The 21326-nt window shown below is 35.1% G+C and overlaps 1 protein-coding gene across 3 annotated transcripts in view; it reads right to left on the bottom strand.

The window, feature by feature from the left end:
* Positions 1–21326, bottom strand: part of LOC148279537 (trehalase-like) — a 139455-nt gene that overhangs the window by 79425 nt on the left and 38704 nt on the right. The window contains exon 1 of one of the 3 annotated variants that reach the window (XM_088229772.1): positions 17639–17853. The exons of the other annotated variants lie outside the window; for them this stretch is intronic. The gene's annotated coding sequence lies outside the window, so the exon portion shown is untranslated. Of the gene's footprint in view, positions 1–17638; positions 17854–21326 lie in introns of those variants that run through there. 3 annotated transcript variants of the gene reach the window in all.

The following is a 21326-nucleotide window of genomic DNA, read 5'->3' as shown; positions in this document are numbered from 1 at the left end:
ATTTTTCTATTAATATGTATTTCGTTAATATGTAATTATGCTTTATTTTTTTAATACTCTGTTTTATTGTAAAAAAACAAAAAAAAAAAAAAACTAAATAAAAATATAAAAAAACTTCTGTACTATCTGTGTCTTACTTCGGAATGTTCTATCTACTTGTCAAATCGACATCATATGATCGAAACAAGCCAATGAATGACCGCAAAAAAATTAGTCCGCTTTCCTTACGTCATTAACATTTGAAATAGTTCTCATTTATATTTTAAATAGGCTTCTGTAATGAAAAGTGCTCACTGTAAAGCGATTATAAACTCCAATGAGTCCCAGTTTACCCTGAAGGGGTACTTACTCCTACAATGGTAGCCGAAACGTCGGAACAAATCCAACACACACGTATCACTCAAAAAAGAAACAAATTGATTACAGTGACCGTGAAAACCTTCGTACCTACATACTTTTTTCAACAAAACGCACAGTTTACCCTGTAGATTGCTCCTGCAATGGTAGCCGAAACGTCGGAACAACTTCAACACGCACGGTATCACCCAAAAAATAAACATAATGATCGGTTTTTGTGTTTAAAAATTTATTTGAAAAATCGTCTTATCCGAAACTGATGATGCATAGGGCACTGCTTTGTTATACTAAATGCCGTGTATCTCAATTATCTGTTACATATTGATAACAGTGACCGTAAAAACCTTTGCACCTATACAAGAGATCGATGTTATCGCTAATATTATGATGTTATCATTATTTGAACAATCTTATTATGTCAGAATATTTGCAAACAAATACATACATGCAATATTATATATTCTATACGTGAGTAAGGCTAACATAAAGATCTTTTTTTCGTAATTCCGAATCCGTAGATAAGGAAATAATTATAAAGACGATATTTTGAGTTTGTAGATAAAAGACTGGATTTTACCCCCAAGGGAGTCATTAATATTAACATATCTTAACTTAAGTAAGTGCAAGGTTATGAATATTTTCGTCTGGAAAATCCAATCATATACGACTACTCACTGAACGATGAAATATTATCATCTGTGTCTAGTATACGAGATTTATGTATTATACTTAACACTAAACTTTCTTTTACAATTCATATTGAACATGTTTTCAATAAATCCTTAAAACTCCTTGGATTTATTAACAGAAGCACAGCTGACTTAAAAATATCATTACTTCTAAAACTCTTTTCTGTTCCCTAGTTCGCCCGCACCTAGAGTATTCCTTTGTTATCTGGTCTCCATATTATGATGTTCACATCAAAATATTGAATCAGTTCAATATCGGTTTTTAAGAAAGATAGGCTGGAGGTTGGGGCTTATCCAGAGACCAATATGCGTATAATGAGCTAAAAACTAGCTTAAATATATCTTCTCTTCAAGACCGTCGAAATAAATCCGACCGTCTAGTCCTATTTAAAATTCTCAATTCTTTGTTGCGCCTGAACTACTGAGCTCAATAAAATTAAATATCCCAACTAGAAACCTCAGACAAAACTTACTCTTTCATACCGATAACCATAGAACTAACTATGGTTTGCATTCCCCTATGCCCAGAATTATTAGGTCTGCCAACAAACATACCAGTCTTGATTTCTTTGATAACAAGTTGTCTTCTTTCAAACGATCACTGAATCAAATTCAATTATAAACACCTCTCTCCCGCTTCCACTTCCACCAAGTCTACTATATACGAGTACCATTGTGTTTTTCTACTTTCCTTTACAATAATTTTCTATGTATAAATATGTCCTTAAAAACGCGCATTGGACGTATAAATAAATAAATACTACAATAGACATGAATAACATTTTAAAGAAGGGAATATGGAAGTCTAGTCATTTACAGGACTTATGACATGTCATTGGCTGTTGTTTCAATTCATCCGATCGACGTATTTCACATACTAGGCGACGCCTGAAGAATCTTGGCACCTTACCAAAGCTCAAAACACCAAACTTCTGAGTTTCGAGAGTAAGTGCTTAGGGACAATATTAGGTATAAGGTGGTTCGATTTTATAACTAACATTGAAGTCCGAGAACGGACGCAGCAGCCTCCTATAACGAGCGTCTTGAGGATGCGGCGGTGGACCTGGCCTGGACACGTGTTGCGCATGCCTTGGGAGAGGCTAAACCCAAGTTGCCTCTTCTTTAAACCTGCGGGCTCACGCCGTCCTGGAAGGCCGTCGATGACGATCTTTCGACTTTATTCGGCGGAACTAAGGGGCGCTGGATTGACGTGGGAGGAGGCGAGAGTGCTGGCTGGCGATAGGGTCTCCTGGAGGTAACTGGTGATGTCCACATGCTCGACTTAGGAGCGGATGTGGAAAAGAAGAAAAAGACTAATGAAATAAAGAAAAATCTCCGAAGGGAAGCTTTTGTAGATTCTAGGTAGTTAATGCCGCACATGAGCCTAATATTCTAACGTAGAAAGAATGCATAAAGAATGTGGCTCACTCACAGTAAAGCAAAAAATAAAATATAATGAAGCCATCTTTATATATATACTTCCTCTGTACGTGTGATGTCACCGTACTCCTCCTAAACGGCTTAACCCATTTACGTGCGGTTTTCAGAGAAATATAGATCTGTGCGCTGTGCGTGTTCGCAGATATTAAAATCTTTAATCAAATGTGTAAAAAAAAAGTTAGGAGCAAAAATGTTTTATTCATTGATCTACCGGAGTTGCATTCGAGGAGAATGCATTTGCAAAAAAATGGAAAGATATTGTTTTTTTGTGTATAAAAGAGTTTGTTTTTGAATGTTTACAAACAGCATTTGTTTTTTGTTGATTTTAATCAGATTATTTCCTTAAATTCCTTATAACTTCTACCCATTTATTTATTTTTATTGGATTTTCGGTAACACTAAAATAATATTAAATTCAATACATTTTTAAAAATCGTATTCCTACATAAGTACACCCGTTTTTTGGTGAGACGACCGGAGTTTGACGTTTGCAAAAAGAATGCCATATTTGAAAAAATATTTATTTTATGTTTTGGAATTCAACCATAAACAAGTACCTACTTAAATTGAATAATTGAATAATTATATTTTTTTCTTTTTGAGTTCAATCATAGATTCACAATTGGAACCAGTAGGTGGAAAGTTTAAATATCTTAAAAACTATTGCGGAACCAGGCAGGCAAGCCAACGTTCGGGCAGGACAACGTCTGTCGGGTCCGCTAATATTTATAGATAAAATAATTAAGGGGACAAATAAAATAAAAAATATAATTGAATTTAACCAACAATGTTATACATATGAAACTAGGGATAACAAATAATAATAATACAAATGAGGAAAAAACTCTCAACGTCTCAAAGCTCCTTGTTCAAGGGATTGAAGCTGTACTATGAGTTACATGAAGATATAAATTGAACAGAAAGCATTCAAATATATTTTTTATTAATTTGAAAATTAACATATTACAACAGAGATGAAGAACATTTTAGAGAAGGTAATACAGAAATCTATATTCCTTCAATTCTTTCATCTGTTGATGTTTGTGAAGTTAAAGAGCTGTAACCTTTATTTATGCGGTTGAGATTCGTCTAATTGAATTATTTCACCTACATACCAGAAAATTTTATTTTTTCAATTTCTGTACTTCTTCATGGACCAGGTGGATTTATCTACAATATTTTGTTTTTATAGACAAGGACTGGATTAAACTCCCTGAAAAAAAATATGATTTTCGGGCGTTGCCTAGTATGTAGGTGAAATAATTTAATAAGATGAATCTCACCCGCAAAAATAAAGGTTTCAGGTCTTTAACTTCACAAACATCAACAGATGAAAGAATTGAAGGAATATAGATGTTCAAATATGGGCAGAATGGTGAATTATTATTTTACCCGCTAAGCCTCTATTTTGAGGCTTGTCAGCAGTTGGGATAGAGGGGATATGGAAGGAGGTAATGAAAAATACACCACAACACCCAGACCAATTGAGAAAAAATCTTTCTTGGATTTTTTCTTTCAACTGGCGGGAATCGAACCCGCGACGCCAGTTTCACAGATAGCCGTCTAACCAACTGCGCCAAGGCGCCTGTCTGCACACTACTGCACAGTGTGTAAAGTGGCCACTCAAACCAGCCAATGACAGGTTATAAGCCCTGTAGATGCCTAGACTTCCATATTACCTTCTCTAAAATGTTCTTCATCTCCGTTGTAATATGTTAATATTAACAGCTCCCCGGGGAGTAGAATCCAGTCCTCGTCTACAAAAGTATAGACAAACTCAAAAAAATGTTGGTTAATCAAAAAAGATGTGGTCTTGAGAAATTTTTATAAAAATTGTAATGTTATTAAAAGTTTATATTAGTTCTAATATTTTATGAACTAATTTAATGAAAAATGCTAGATACTGCAATAATATGTGTGTTTAACTGTGTTGGTGTTGTTTCTACACGCATACGACATGCATACTAACACACGATCATCACGTTTACCGATCACGAGAACTGTGACGTCACAGTCACTCCCCCGTGACACGTGACCGGCGGATGTCACACCACGTGTAATTATACCACGGGAGAGACTCAAAACATATTACGAGGACATTCGGTGCCAGACAATTTTGATGAATAGATATTTGAATAATGTTTTTCTGTGACTCTCTCGCAAACGCCTCCCCGAATTGTTCACTTATTCGGGTTACTTTCTCACTGTTATGCGGACGACCATAATTTTTTTTACCGCTCTCCCCAAGATGTGGACGATTTGAACAATCGTGTGTCTCAATGCGTCCAAACCGCCAATAACTGGATGCCATCAAACAGACTCAAATTTAATAATGAATTTTTTTAATGTTACATGATCGCCTTCTGGGGAACTGGTAACAAGACAGAGATAAAAAGAATACAAAGACAACAAAATAAAATTCTTAAACTAACATACAACCTACCCTACCTGACCTCTACGACTGAACTGTACAAAAAAACACACCAGTTTGACACAATCTACTTGACTAAAATTGAGACCTTAAAAATTGTGCACAAAATAACACTGGGAAACATACAAGACGACGACATAATATTAGTCAAAAATGCTGACATACACAAATATAACACCAGACAACAACAACACTATCATATTGAAAAAGCAAAGACAAACACAGGGCAGTCAAAAATACTACATAATGGACTTAAACGCTACAACGACTTACCTTACTACATGAAAACTTTTACTGGAGACAAATTTAAAATCAATCTGAAAAAGCACATGATGACTGAACTCACTAGACTAGACGAGACATAAAATGACTAGACAATATAAAATTTCTAATGTAACCCTAACGGGTTTTTTAAAATTGTAAATAAATAAAAAAATCCCTTTTAAACTGAGCTTCAACTGACAGCGACGACCCCTTTTAAAACGATCTCCAATTTCAAACACAGGGTGTGATCTTACCCCTAGTATAAATATTAAACTACTGGGTGTTCATTTAGATTCAGATCTTTCTCTTCATTCTCAGGTCAATAAAACGGTAAGTGCTGGTTTCTTCCATCTTCGACAAATCAAATCCGTACGGAGAAATATTCCGAAAGACGCAACTAAAGCTGTTGTGGATGCTTATGTCGCTTCGCGTCTATAGTCCTTAAAATATAGCTTGATTAGAATGACAGTTGTCAGCAAAGGTGACGTTATAACTGAACGTAGTTATGCAGAAAACAGCCAGTCCATAATTTTGAAAAAATGAGATATTGGTGTTATCGGGTGCAGTAAGGTCAATTCTATGTTCTGCTAAAAACAGCCGGACCGCTTTCATACAAAAAACTGTAAAAATCCCCTTCTGAAAATAATGTCGATCACAGAAACGGAATTTCTCAATTTGCAGAAAACACCCACAGGACTAGAATAATCTTGCGGAACCTAAAAATTCATTTACACTGTTCAAACACATGGTAAGATTCTTGTTTGTAATACCAAAAAACGAATGTATTCATTGTTAATCATTTGTCAAAGTCAAAAACATTCCAACTGTTGTGTAGATTTGATAATTCTCTCTTTTCACAAATGTGCTATTATCTCAGTTTCACTTTTCTATGGCTGGCTGCTTTCCGCATAACTATGTTCAACTGTAGTAACCTCTAAGAAGTGATTTATATTGATACACGAAAAATCATTCGTACCTGGCTTGTTATTTTAATTTTTAATGCAATGCTCGACATATAAATCAACATAAATGTATAAAATCAGCTTTAAAAAAAATAAAAAAATAAACCTAATTATTAACGACGTTCTTACAAGGCTACATCATATTGCAAAAACGTCAAAGATGAGACAAATTAATCAATGTAAATTGATCGAATAAAAAAATAATTCACGTGATGTTGTTCATGAAAAAAGTATAAATGTCTTTTTTTGGTGAATAATTGTCTTTAACACACTATAATAGGCTTGTTTTTGCGTTTTTATATCAATTTTCGGAAACAGAGTTTCATGTCTGCATTAAAAAACTGATAAAATCGATTTGATCAGTGATCAGTAATTTCCCATCACTACTGACATTCGTTTGACAGCTGTCATTTTAATCAAGCTATATTTTAAGGACTGTAGATTACTGTGATGGAATATACGCCAATCTCCCAAAACACCAAGCTGATAAAATTCAATCTGTTTTCAATGCGGCAGCGGGGCTTATTACGGGAGTAAAAAAAATATTCTCACATCTCACATCTTCAAGATTTGCACTGGTTAAAAAGGTCAGAGAGAATAAAATACAAGCTTTGCTGGACAGTATTCAAAGCCCTTCATAAAATGACTCCGAGATACATGGTTGCGAGAGTGGTTGGTGGGGTTAAGTGGTTTGTGGCTGGATAGACCGCCAGTTGATGAAGATCCACCTATCCTATCCATCCCGTAATTTCCCAACTTAAAATATTTATTTATTCTCCTCGTTGCTATGGCCATGGGTAGCCACGGTTGCTATGAGAACCATTTTTCATATCCATAGCAACCAACATCAACAATCTCTATTTTCTCTGTTCATAGTTTTGTCCTGTCAACAACCGCATGCATCAAATTCTATCTGCCGGCATCCGCTCGTCTTTTAATCATCTGCCCGCATCCGCACACCTTTACATTTTCTGACCACCGCGCCGCCACATTCATCTATATATTCCCCGAATAACTGTAGTGAAAGTGCTGTGTTCGCCGAAAAAGGTTAACACTACCCAGAAGCCAGGAAATGGAGATTGAGCATACGGATTCCTGTCCCTTATTCCCTTTCCTGACTTCCTTAAGTTATGATTTTTGTCTGCTGTAGTTTGTTTGGCTGCATACCGTTCTTGTCCGTATCTGCCATCATCGCGCAAGCGCATTATTATCTCACCCCGCAAAAACAAAATCAAAATGACATAAACAGACTACAAAGACAGCAAAATAAAATATTAAAGTTAGGATATGACCTTCCCTATCTAACAGCAACTAAGTAACTTTTTGAACAAACTAAACAATTAAATGTAACTGAACTCTTTAAACTAGAATCTTAAAAATTTATTCATAAATTAGCCACTGATGTAATTGTAGACGAAGAATTAAAACTTGAAAAAAACTGTAGTAAACATGAACACAATACGAGAATATCAGAAAAATATCATTAACAATCTTTTAAAACGAGAAAAGGACAATCGAGACTTATAAACCATGGACTGAAATTATACAATAAACTACCAGACAAAACTAAACAAAAGACTCAGACAACCTTTACAAAAGATGTTAAAAATATTATTATTAACAGTAGAATGTGAATTTTAAAAGTGAAAATATTTTGTTAAATGTATGTAACCCGTAAGGGTTTATTAATAAAATTTAAATCAAAAAAAAAATTAACACAGATCAACGATTCATTCAAGTAATACCCCCGCAAATTATATTCGCCACCCCAATACCTATCGGACCTTTGTATTACGGAAAATACACGTCAAAGTAATCTACCCTTAGGTATCATACACTCCATTAAACTGTTGTTTTTTAAACGTGTTTTTTTTGTGAAACGGTAACTCTAACTAACACTGTTACTAGAGACTAACATCCATGTGCGAGAAAAGAATTCTGCAATTCTTTGGGCATATTTCCAGGGGGAACTCTGATAGTTTGGAGAAAACTATTCTCCTGGGAAGTGTCGAAGGGACAAGGTCGCGTGGACGTCAACCGACAAGATGGAGCGGCCAGTCACTAAGTTATCAGAATCGTCACTGACGAATGCCTATAGAAGAGCACAAGACCGTTCCAGATGGAGGGAGACTGCCCACAGACGAGCCGTGCCTGGAGTCAGGCGTAATCACTAACTAACTAACTAACTAACCATCACGCCATTTCCCCAGAGGGGTAGGAAGAGAGGATAGAACGCCACACCACTCTGTCCTGGCACACTTCCTTTGCTTCCTTCACATTCATACATCTTCTCATGCACGCACGTCGATTATTCCGACTTTTCACATGACCACTTTCAAGAATTTGTTGTACTTGATCATGCCATGTCTTTCTCGGCCTTCCTCGACTTCTACAACCAGACACATTCGCATCATAAATCTTTTTAGCCGTTCTTTCATCATTCATTCGCTCCACATGACCGAACCATCGCAAAAGACCTTTCTTAATTTTGTCGATAATGCTTAACTCAGCCTTGCATTCTGCTCTAATTTCGACATTAGGGCACCTATCATACATTGTTTTTCCGCACATTCGCCTGAGGGATCGCATTTCAACAGCATTCAGTCTACTTTCGTCCCTTTTTTTCCAACTCCATGCTTCGCTTCCATACATTAGGGTTGGTACCAGAACTCCATTATGAACTGCTAATTTAGCCTCTTGCGATAGACACTTATTTGCTACGACAGACTTTAAGGCACCATTAACTCTGTTACCGGCACTAACCCTCCTTTCAATATCCTTGTCTTTAGGCGTAATCACCATCCTCAGAAATGAAGCACGGATTGAACAGAGAAACCGTTACTAGTTATCTTATACAAAATGCCCATCTCTAATGCCGACAGACAATTTGAAATTAAAAAAAACTGTACAAGAAATGGTACAACTTGTGGTACAATTTCTTGCACCATCTAATAACGGCATACGTGTAAAAAGGTCTAGAGGTCTATAGAACTAAGTTACACATATTTTTGCCCTTGCAATACAGAACAGACGACCTTCTAGACAAATGATTTCAATATAGTACGCGAAATCGCGTGATATAATTTATTGTTACTAACAATTCCTGGCTAGATAAACACTATACTGAACTAATGCGAGGTGAGTGGAAAAGACATGAACTGTCACGCGAATGAATTTTTAAATGTTGAGTAATTTTAGAAATAAAGATTAAGATATTGAAACCAGAATTTTGCAAATATCTATAAACGTAAAGAGAATCGACTTAAAGATACTGAACTGTTGGGAAAATTGGCTGTGAAAAAGCGAACCGCGGAGAAATTCGGCTGTGAAATACGGAATCGTAGCGAAAATAGGCTGTGAAATACCGAACCGTTGAGGAAATCGGCTGTGAAATACCGAACCGTCGAGGAAATCGGCTGCGAAATACCGAACCGTAAAGAAAATCGGCTTTAAAATACCAAAACGAATAAAAAATCTAACTAACTAGCTAACTAACCATCACGCCATTTCCCCGGAGGGGTAGGCAGAGAGGATAGAACGCCACACCACTCTGCCCTGGCATACTTCCTTTGCGTCCTTCACATTCATACATCTTCTTATGCACGCACGTCGATTATTCCGACTTTTCACATGACCACTTTCAAGAATTTGTTGTACTTGATCATGCCATGTCTTTCTCGGCCTTCCTCGACTTCTACAACCAGACACATTCGCATCATAAATCTTTTTAGACGTTCTTTCATCATTCATTCGCTCCACATGACCGAACCATCGCAAAAGACCTTTCGTAATTTTGTCGATAATGCTTAACTCAGCCTTGCATTCTGCTCTAATTTCGACATCAGGGCACCTATCATACATTGTTTTTCCGCACATTCGCCTGAGGGATCGCATTTCAACAGCATAAAAAAAAAAAAATCGATTATGTAAAACCAAAGCGTTAAGAAAATCGGTTATGTAAGACCAAACAGTAAAGAAAATCGGCCGCTAAATGACAAACTAACCTTTGAGAAAATAAATATTAAAATTATAACCTGTTGATATTATTGACCTGTATTAAGATAAGACCATAGCTACGCCTAACCTATGCACACAAATATGCAATGCAAATATGCAATGCAAAATAAAAAGTGAAACTTTACATAGTAAAAAAGAAAATATATAGATGGATAATGGACACAAGAAAAGTAATTGAATTAAAAAGCAAATTGTAAATAACTTGTAAAGAATTTAAACAAAAAAATAAATATATTTACATATACTTTTACGCATAAAAAAAATGGTATTAACAAATTATTGTTAATAACAAATAATAAAAATTAGTTTACAGTAAGTGTATATAATTTATAATTTAACATTTCGTTCTGATATTTTTTTTTATATTGTCTTCATTGAAATTTTATTATTCATACTTTACTTTTCTGGATTTTTATTCTATTGCATCACATGTTATTATAATTTAATTAATTATACTATGTATTTTTTATTGTTAATTAATAAGGGTTAGCACGAGCACAGCCTAAAAAGCCTTAATAAGTCCATGAGTATGTAAACGAGTTTAATTTTTTATGAATAAATAAAAATATTTTAAATTAATGTTTGTTTTATTCCTAATAAACAAAGTAAAATAAAATAAATGATAACACAGTGTGTAAAGTGGCCACTTAAACCAGCCATTGACAGGTCATAAGCCCTGTAGATGCCTAGACTTCTATATTACCTTTTCTTAAATGTTCTTCATCTCTGTTGTAATATGTTAATGATAACATTGTTGTAAAATACATATTTAAAAAAAATTATCTTGATATTAAAAATCTTGCTTTTCTTCCGATTTTATTTACTTTTACATAATACGTATGGCCATTGAAAACATCACATGACAGCTGATACCAATCAACACGATCAAATTTATGTAACAAAAATATATAATACGCAAATTATTGATTAGAAACAAAAGATTCAAAAGATATATCAACAAAAGCACGCCAGAAACGAATGCCACATCGCTCGATCTATATTTTATTTATTTATTTATACTAACAAAAACAAATACACATTACAAAAAAATATATTTACATATTATAATGTATAGTAAAACGATAATAATATTAATAATTTTTGGCTGATTTATATAGCGCCATTTTTGTAAAAAATCACCTCAAGGGCGCTTTACAATTGTATACCTAAACTTACATTCTAACTAAACTAAAGTGATTATTATATTTTCAAATTTAAAATTGAGGGTATGAAAGTCTAAAGAAGTGGAATTTTAGTTGGGATCTGAACTGACTGGGACTGTCGATGATTCGTAAGTTTGAAGGCAATTGGTTCCAGGCAGAGGGGCCGGCGGCGGCAAAAGCACGATCTCCAAATCTAGTGTTTGGGGAGCGCCGGATTTCGACAAGTTTTCCTCTTCCTGAATCAAATGCTGACCTAAGAGAAGATTTTCTTTGACATGTATTTTCCCTAATACAAAGGTCCGATAGGTATTTTGGGGCCATTTTATGAAGAGATTTGAATACGGTCCAGCAAAGCTTGTATTTTATTATCTCTGGGCTTTTTAACCAGTGCAAATCTCGAAGATGTTGTGAGATGTGAGAATATTTTTTACTCCCTTAATTTACATTTTTTTTTTTTTTAACATTTTAATTTTACATTTTTTTTTGCACCACAACAGGACAGAAGGCCTAATTACAGTGGTGAATTACATCACAGAGCACCCAGGCTTGAGAAAAATCACATTTTAAATTTTTCTGTTCTCACCGGGAATCGAACCCGGAACCTTCCGTGCGTGAGTCAAGCGTCTTGACCACTACACCACGGAGGCCTTGCTGCTCTATTGAAAACGGATTGCAGTTTATAACGATGTATGATAGGTGCACAAATGTCGAGATCTGTGAACTGTGTAAGGCTGAGACATGCATTATCGACAGAATCAAGAAAGAGGTGCTGCGTTGGTTCGGACATGTAGAGCGAATGGACAGCGAAAGAACGGCTAAAGGGATCTACGATGCGAATGTTGATGGATGCAGAAAACGAGGAAGACCGAGAAAGACATGGCACGACCAAGTCCATCAAATGCTTAAAAATGGACATGTCAAGAGTAGGAATAATCGGTGTGCGGGCGTGAGAATATGTATGAATGTAGAGGAAGCGAGGTTTGTATGCAAAGAAAGAGTGATTTGGCGTTCTATCCTTTCTGCCTACCCTTATGAGGAAACGGCGTGATGGTTTGTTGCTGTTATATATTTATGATTTTTTAATACAAAATTTTAACCAATCTCTTCTTTTGACCAGTTTGCTTTTTGGTTGGCTAGAATACATTGCTATTAGAAATAAGTCCGCCAAAGTACTTATTTTTTGTAAACATTCTTTAACTTCACAAACGTCAACAGATGAAAGGAATATAGATGTTCAAATATGGGCGGAATGGTGAATGTTACACAGGGTGTAAATTGGCCACTTAAACCACCCATTGACAGGTCATAAGCCCTGTAGATACCTAGACTTCTATATTACCTTCTCTAAGGTGTTCTTCATCTCTGTTGTAATATGTTAATTATTTTTTGTACTCAAAAGTTTTTGATAAATGAATAAATATGGAAGATGGAACTGGCAAAAAAGGATGATTGCTTTTTTACTTTTAAAAAATGGCTGAAACATTTATACATGTTTAGAACCCAAACTCCCTTTTTTTCTTTCCTGGATCCTATCCTGCCTCCTTCCAAACTCCTCATCATAGCATTAGTATTTTAAACAGGTTTATATCATGATTGTTATGTTATCTTTTAAAATTCATATTGAACATGTTATCAATAAATCCTTAAAACTTCTTGGATTTATTAACAGAAGCACAGCTGATTTAAAAAATATCAATACTCTTAAAACTCTCTTCTGTTCCCTAGTTCGCCCGCACCTAGAGTATTCCTCTGTTATCTGGTCTCCATATTATGATGTTCACATCAAGAATATTGAATCAGTTCAACATCGATTTTAAAGACAGATAGGCTGGAGGTTGGGCTTATCCAGAGACCAATATACGTATAATAAGTTAGAATAGACCTTGAATATATCTTCTCTTCAACACCGTCGAAATAAATCCGACCTTATAGTCCTATTTAAAATTCTCAACTCACTCTTTGATGCGCCTGAACTGCTGAGCTCAATCAAAATAAATATCGCAACTAGAAACCTCAGACAAAACTTACTCTTTCATACCGATGACCATAGAACTAACTATGGTTATCATTCCCCTACGCCCAGAATTCTTAGGTCTGCCAACAAACATACCAGTCTTGATTTCAAGTTGTCTTCTTTCAAACGATCACTGAATCAAATTCAATTATAAACACCTCTCTCCCGCTTCCACTCCCACAAAGTCTACTATAAACCTCGAGTCTTTCTAATTTTGTTATAATAATTTTCTATGAATAAATATGTCCATAAAAATGCCTATTGGGCGTATATATAAATAAATGATAAAACTTATTAAAATCCCAAAATCCTTATAATATTGGATATGAATGGAAACTTATAAACCAACACCCCAGCAGCCAACAGAGCCATTGCTGCAGCCCGAAAAACATGTATTATGGCAGAAACCAAAAAGTGGTATAGTATCCGTTTTTGCACTAGCAATTACTGAATTTTGAATTCTCTATCCTTAACTCTGTTTCGTATAAATTCACTGAACTCCTTAATAAAGATAGCAGTCTCGAAGATGTCGCGAAAGCGATGAAACCGGTCACTGGATATTCCAAATTTGTGGATTAAAGTATCACTCGTCTTTTATTTCTGTAATAAATTACAATGAACTTCCATCAAGAATTTTCACTTACAAACTTGAATGTTTTATTCAGAATACTATGAGGAAATTCAGTGTATGTTTAATTTTTTTTTATTATTAATGGACTATTAATCTAAGCCAATAAAAAAAATAACTTTATGTATCGTATTATTAGCGCTCCGATTATTTCAAGTTTTGTATTTCTGGAATTACGTCGTGTGTAAGTTGTCTTCCGCTTCTTCTCGGTCAGTTTTACCGATTGGTCCGTTGACGGTAAGCAAACCGGAAATCTTCCTGAACTCTCTTTTTTTTTTAATAAAAAGAAATATTTGCGTTCTTATGATTTACCCAAATATTTCATTTTGAGGGCCATTTTCAACGAGTTGTAAATAACTCACTATTAGAAAATGGAATCGAGTTGGGGTAGAGTGGGGCTCAAACCACGGACCTTTGGTCTGTGAGTCCGAGACACTAGCCACAGGACGACAAGCCGATGATTATTGGTTGATTTATATGAACTAGTGACATCGTTTTAATTTTAATATTTTTAAAGAAACTTTGCGGTACAATTTAATGCTCTAATTTTTACCGCGTGTAATTTTTTTTTTGTTTTTATTTTCCTGTAGGGCTGAAGTTTCTCATAGCATACAATCATTATAACATTGTCAGTTCAAAACAAGGGTTTATTTTTAAGAATCCGGCTTTCAAATTATTGAGTTTGTTGCAAACATAGAAACCTCTGCTTGAGTATTGCTAAGTTAGCCATCTCCTAAATTAAATTAATTATTTCACCATCATTTCATTTATTTATTATTTATTTATCAATATACATGGCACGTAGTGCCTTTTACTTTACAAAAAATACATATTGTGTAGAAATAAATACTTCAAATAATATACAATAGATAAAAGAGGTAAAAAAAGCATAAAAAGTTTATATGTACATATTATATCACAATAATGTATTTATTTATTTATTTATTCACACTCTTTATCAAAATACAATTTGCCCAGCTAACAAGGGTACATACCCCGTTCCAAGCTAGGCAATTACATTTTAATATATTATAATACGAGTAGTTAACAAATTAATATAGAGCACAGACAAACAAAATATAGACTTATTCGGATACACATTTTGATTCATATACATACAGACATACACATATATACACACATGTATATATAAATATACACATATATACACATGTACTTACACACACATGTACATACACCCATGCGCATACACATACATTCATAAAAACATAGACAATTTATTTATGCGAAACTTCATGGTTGTCATCTATAAATATATATTTTTTAAATTATTCCTTATTTTTTATATTTTATTTTTGACATCCAGTAAGGTTCTCCAATCCGTGGCATGCATCAACTTTTCTGACTCCCTACGACCAATGTCATGAAAGAGCGAGGTCAACACCTTGCGTAACTTGACAACACTCCCGTCTTTCCACGATTCTGGCAAAAGGTTATGGACCTTTTTGCCTACGTTATAGTGTTGTCTCGATGCCAGGACAGTGTTGACCCCTTCACTTAGTATCAGATCCCTATTAGAGTATCTTGTATTATTCATTATGTATTATTTAATTTAGTACGTACTATTATATGGCATATGATTTATTGCTCCCATTTCTTATATTTTTTACGTATTGAGTGAGTTTCTAGAAAACATATCTCAAGTATCATTTCAATTATGTTTTTATATATATATTCTTTTTATGTTGATTTCAATAATACTCTTATTTTGTTTTTTTTAATACTACTATATTTTAATATTATTTAGTTGATTTTAATGTTACCATTATTTTGTATATTTTATTATGTGTGATTCTTAATTTGTATAATTTACATTTTAAAAATTATTTCTGATTATCTTTTTTGCATTGTATTATTTGGAATTTTATTATTTATTACTTATACCTTTTTTTCTAGATTGTTATTCTATTGCATCACATGTCATTATAATTTAGTCCAATTAATTTAACTATGTATTTTTATTGTTATTTATTGTGGCTTGACACGGGCATAGCCTAAAAAACCCTAATAAGTTCATAAATATTTAAACTGGTGTAATATTGAATGAATAAATAAATAAAAAAACAAAAAAAATATTTCATTCAATGAACACGGTAACATATTGTGTAAACAATAAAAAGTCATTACAAGGAATAAAAAAAAAACATTAAAGGGAATATAAAAATTAAAAAGGACAAAAAATGTTTTTTAAATTATTTTTTAAAAAGTTATTTTTTTAAAAAAAGGACAGGTAGATATCTTTAATCATAATTACAATGAACAAAAAAAATCATGACATAATCACGATTATTTCAACACCAGCTACATATAAAATATCAACTGGTTATTGAATATTTTAAAAGTTGACGCTATTAATTATTACATCAGTTTTTTGCGATCAGCTCAAAATAAAGAAATATGAATTTTGCCGGGTTCGCAAATACTGCCGTCATGCGTCATAAGCTAAAAGGCAGCTTAAAAAATGTTTTGAATATGTCCAAATGTTTGCAGACAGGCTGGATTTCCTCCCTAGGGAGTTATTTCAATCAAATTTTGATGCAAAAGAGAGGGGAAAACATTTTTGATAAGGGAATATAGAAGTCTGGCATTAACAGGGCTTAAGACCTGTCGTTGGTGGTTTGGTTCTGCCTGGGTTTAAACATCCACATTTTTTCAACTCTTCCATCTATTGACTTTTGGGAAGTAAAAGATCTGAGACCTTTATCATTGAGGTGAAATTTATCCGGCTGAACCAATTCACCCACTAGGCAACGCCAGAACAATTTACTAATTTTTATTCTCCTTTTACTAGTTACTTGATTTAACAATGTTTTAATAATGCGCAAATGTTTGCAGGAAGAGTTGAGCAAATGTGGATCTTTCAACATAGGCAGAATGGTGAGTGTTACACAGTGTGTAAAGTGGCCACTTAAACCAGCCAATGACAGGTCATAAGCCATATTTCACCTACATGCTAGGCAACGCCTGAAAATATTTTTCAATTTTTATACTTCTGGTGAAATAATTCAATCAGATGAATCTCACCCGCAAAAATAAAGGTTTCGGCTCTTTAACTTCACAAACGTCAACAGATGGAAGAGTCGAAGGAATACAGATGGTTAGGCGAAATGGTAGATGTTACACAGTGTGTAAAGTGGCCACTTAAACCAGCCAATGACAGGTCATAAACCCTGTAGATGCTTAGAGTTCTATATTCTCATCCGTAAAATGTTCTTCATGTCTGTTGTATTATGTTACTTTTAAAAAAAAAAATCATTTAGACAAATTTTTGCCAATAACGCCGTATTTCATCATCATCATCATTCCCTTTCCGCACCTAATGGTGCATAGGGCACTGCATTAGTACACCAATCACGGCGTATCTTGATCATTTTTGTTACATAAAGGTAAGATAATTAGTCTTACGCTTCAGGTGCCGGTCCAAGGACTATGAAACATTCTAGTGTAAAAACACTCTTTCAAATAATATTTCATATCAACCACGTCGGGAATCGAACCCGAGACCTCTTGCATGGTAGACAAATACACTGACCATTACACCACGAGGCCGACAAATTTCGTCACTGAATATAAATTTTTAGTCTCTATATATTACTGGGCAATTTTTTTAAATTCACTGAAATTTTACAATAATTTATTTTTCAATACTCACCGATTATTTTAAGACGAAATAAAATAAAAACAATTCACGATACACATTGAATAAATAAATGTTTTATATTTAGTGTTCTTTTTATTAGTTTCACTAAAACTCCGGTTTAATTTCTCCAACTGTCGTAATTGTGATCGTAATTGCGCGCGCGTTTCGCTAAAACGCGCGGAGCGAACAAAAACGCGTCCTGTCAGCGCGGCGGTCGCGTCAAAACTGAAATCAGAAATGAAAACTGGAAACTGGAAATATCAGGCGATGCAAGTGATATTATGTGGGGCAGAGTTCGAGCAGGTATGACGTTTACAAGGTGTGCAATTTAACCCCATAACACGAGAAATTAAAATTAAAAACAACGCTGAATATTTTTTTTACATAAGAACGGACCTACGATGCAAATGTTGATGGATGCAGAAAACGAGGAAGATCGAGAAAGACATGGCAAGATCAGGTCCATCAAATACTTGAAGATGGACATGTCAAAAGTAGGAATAATCGTCGTGCGTGCATGAGAAGATGTATGAATTTAGAGGTAGCGAGGTTTGTATGCCAAGATAGAGTGTTATGGCGTTCTATCCTCTCTGCCTACGGCGTGATGGTTTGTTTGTTTGTCAAAACAAATCATCACGCTGTTTTTCATGAGTGTAGGCAGAGATGATAGAACACCACTTTAGTCTGTATTTGATTTATTTATAGATACGTATGTATTTAAAAAACAAAATGGCACAAAAAACACTCTGAAAATATAAGTTTCTTTTATAAACACTACCGTCGTAAGCAAAAAGGCAGATTTTGATAAAAAATACAGAATGTTATGTCTTACAAGAACAAGAACAAGAAGACATGTCAAAAGTAGGAATAATCGGCGTGCGTGCATGAGAAGATGTATGAATGTAGAGGTAGCGAGGTCTGTATGCCAAGGTAAAGTGATGTGGCGTTCTATCCTCTCTGCGTACGGCGTGATCACGCCGTTTTTCATGGATGTAGGCAGAGATGATAGAACACCACTTTAGTCTGTATTTGATTTATTTATAGATACGTATGTATTCAAAAAACAAAATGGCACAAAAAACACTCTGAAAATATAAGTTTCTTCTATAAACACTACCGTCGTAAGCAAAAAGGCAGATTTTGATAAAAATTACAGAATTTTATATCTTACAAGAAACGGTATGGGCGACATTTGGTTACTCAGTGAAAACCAGATGTCGCCCATAGAACGTCTGCATAACACCTATAAAAAGAAATCAAAACACATACATTGCATTCATAGACCTGGAGAGAGCCTTTGACAAAGTGGAATGGAAAAGATTCTTCGAGATTATAAAGAAAATTGATATCAAATATAGAGATAGACGAATAATCCAGGCGCTATACAAGAATGAGGCCACTATAAAAAGATGTGACGATGATACAAAAGAAACCAATATAAGACAAGGGGTAAGACAGGGATGCTCACTATCACCTGTTCTTTTTAACGCTTATATACAGAGTGCGATTGACGACTTGAGAGAGACGACGAGTCACAGAGAAGGTGTAAAGATACACGGGCAAAAAGTGGATATGATAAGGTTTGCTGACGATATTGCTATGGTTGCTGAAAGTGAAGAAGAACTGCAAGAGGCCTTAACAACTATGGAAAGCATTCTTCAAAATAACTACAGTATGAAGATAAATAAAGACAAAACAAAGCTACTGACTGTAGGCCGAATGCAACACCAGATGAGAGTAGTGATGTCGGGAATACCACTAAAGAACACCAAGGAGTTTGCCTACCTCGGGAGCAAAATAACGTGGGACGGTCGGTCTAAGAGCGAGGTCGACAGCCGTATACATCAAGCTAGACTTGCATTTAATAAAAGGTCAAAAATAATAGAATCAAATAATATAGACCTAAAACTAAGAATACTCCTAATCAAGACCTATGTATGGAGTATCTTGATGTATGGCTGCGAGACATGGTGCCTATCTGAAAGAAATAAACGGAGACTAGAGGCTTTTGAGATGTGGTCCTATAAAACTACTAGGAATTTCCTGGAGAGACCACATTACAAATGACGAGGTTCTCTAAAGAATCGAAGGTGGAAGGCACCTGCTCAGGACCTTGTCCGAAAGGCGAGCGAGATGGATCGGCCATGTGATACGTCAAGAAGGCCTCCTGCATGTCATAATGGAGGGGATGACCGAGGGGACAAATTCTAGGGGACGCCCACGCCGAGAGTACCTGGAGGACCTATTAGAGGACGTGCGCTGCTCATCATATGTTGACTTTAAAAGAGCCGCACAAGACAGGGAGGAATGGAGGAGAAGAATGAAAGTAATTGCTGCCAGCCAATCCCAGGATTGAGACCAGAGAAGGAAGAAATAGAACACCTATTCTCATCTACGGATAGGAATCGAGGCACCTCACTAGGGCCCAAAACTGAGAGTAGGTGTCTCGGAAATGTCTTGGGTGTGCAGTGGTTTGACTTTGTGAGGAATTAAGTAATAAGAGAACGAACGCAGCAAACTCCAGTGACAACAACTGTCGTCAAGCGGAGGCGATACGGTTGGCTAGGCCATATACTGCGGATGCCTCCTGAGAGCCTTAACCACGCTTGCTTGCTTTACAAAGCAAGTTCAGGTTCTCGACGACCTGGATCCTCACTGCTGACTGTCTGTCGGCAGTTTATGTCTGAACTTCGAGACGAGAACCTGACTCGGGAAGACGCAAAAGAGTTGCAAGCCGAAAGAGATGAATGGAGGCTCTTTGTGGATACCATATGCTACAAATAGGAAGCAGACATGGAATGATGATGATAATAATTATCAGAGTTATGATTTTTCAAAGTTTTGTATTTCTGAATTACCTCCGCGTGTGACGTCAGAGGTTCTCTTCCGCTTATTCTCGAACAGTTCTACCCATTGCTCCATTGACGGCGAGCAAACCGAAAATCTTTCACACTCTCTTATCATTAGTTGATTCGTATGAACTAGTGACGTCGTTCAAAGCAGTTCGTTTTTATTAAAATATTTTTTGTAACTTTTTCGAACGTTTTCAAGAAACTTTGCCGTATAATTTAATGCTCCAATTTTTACCGCGCGCAAGAAAACATTTATTGTATCCAATTTACCGTAAGGCTGAAGCTACACGTTTGAAATATTTTTTGAGTGATAAGCGGTCTGAAAGTGTTAACACTAACACAGTTACAAATAACGTTCGCGAAATACAAACACAAAGTAAGCTGCGTATACAAATATAATTTATTGTGAGAATTCGTGACGTCACAGATTCTGACAGCTGGTGTTATCAGACTGCTAAAGCATATATATTTTTTTAGAATTTCATTAAAAAATCAACATCATAATAACACACTCATCTAATGGTACATAGGGCACCGCATTGGCCCATCAAATGCGGAGTACCTCGATCACATACCCGAAAAAAACCGTTGTAAAGACCGTGGGTCTTACTATCGGTTTAGGCCTTACCTACTGAAAATCAATGTTTTTTTTTGTTTCAAAATTCATTTGAAATATTTTTATCGATATTCGTAGGACGCGATATTTCCTTATTATGCCATTTACACCGCTTATTTTACGGTTCAACTCTTGTGTGGCTGTGATGTCACACTAGTCTACATACGATACAAGACTTGATATATCTATCTTATTTTTTAAATGGTGAAATCGTATTTTTGTAATCTTTAAA

The sequence above is a fragment of the Micrasema longulum genome, unplaced genomic scaffold (genome assembly GCF_059751315.1).
Source record: "Micrasema longulum isolate JH-2025_06_02 unplaced genomic scaffold, ASM5975131v1 h1tg000707l, whole genome shotgun sequence".
NCBI lineage: Eukaryota > Metazoa > Arthropoda > Insecta > Trichoptera > Brachycentridae > Micrasema > Micrasema longulum.
This window is presented reverse-complemented; position numbering and strand designations above follow the sequence as displayed.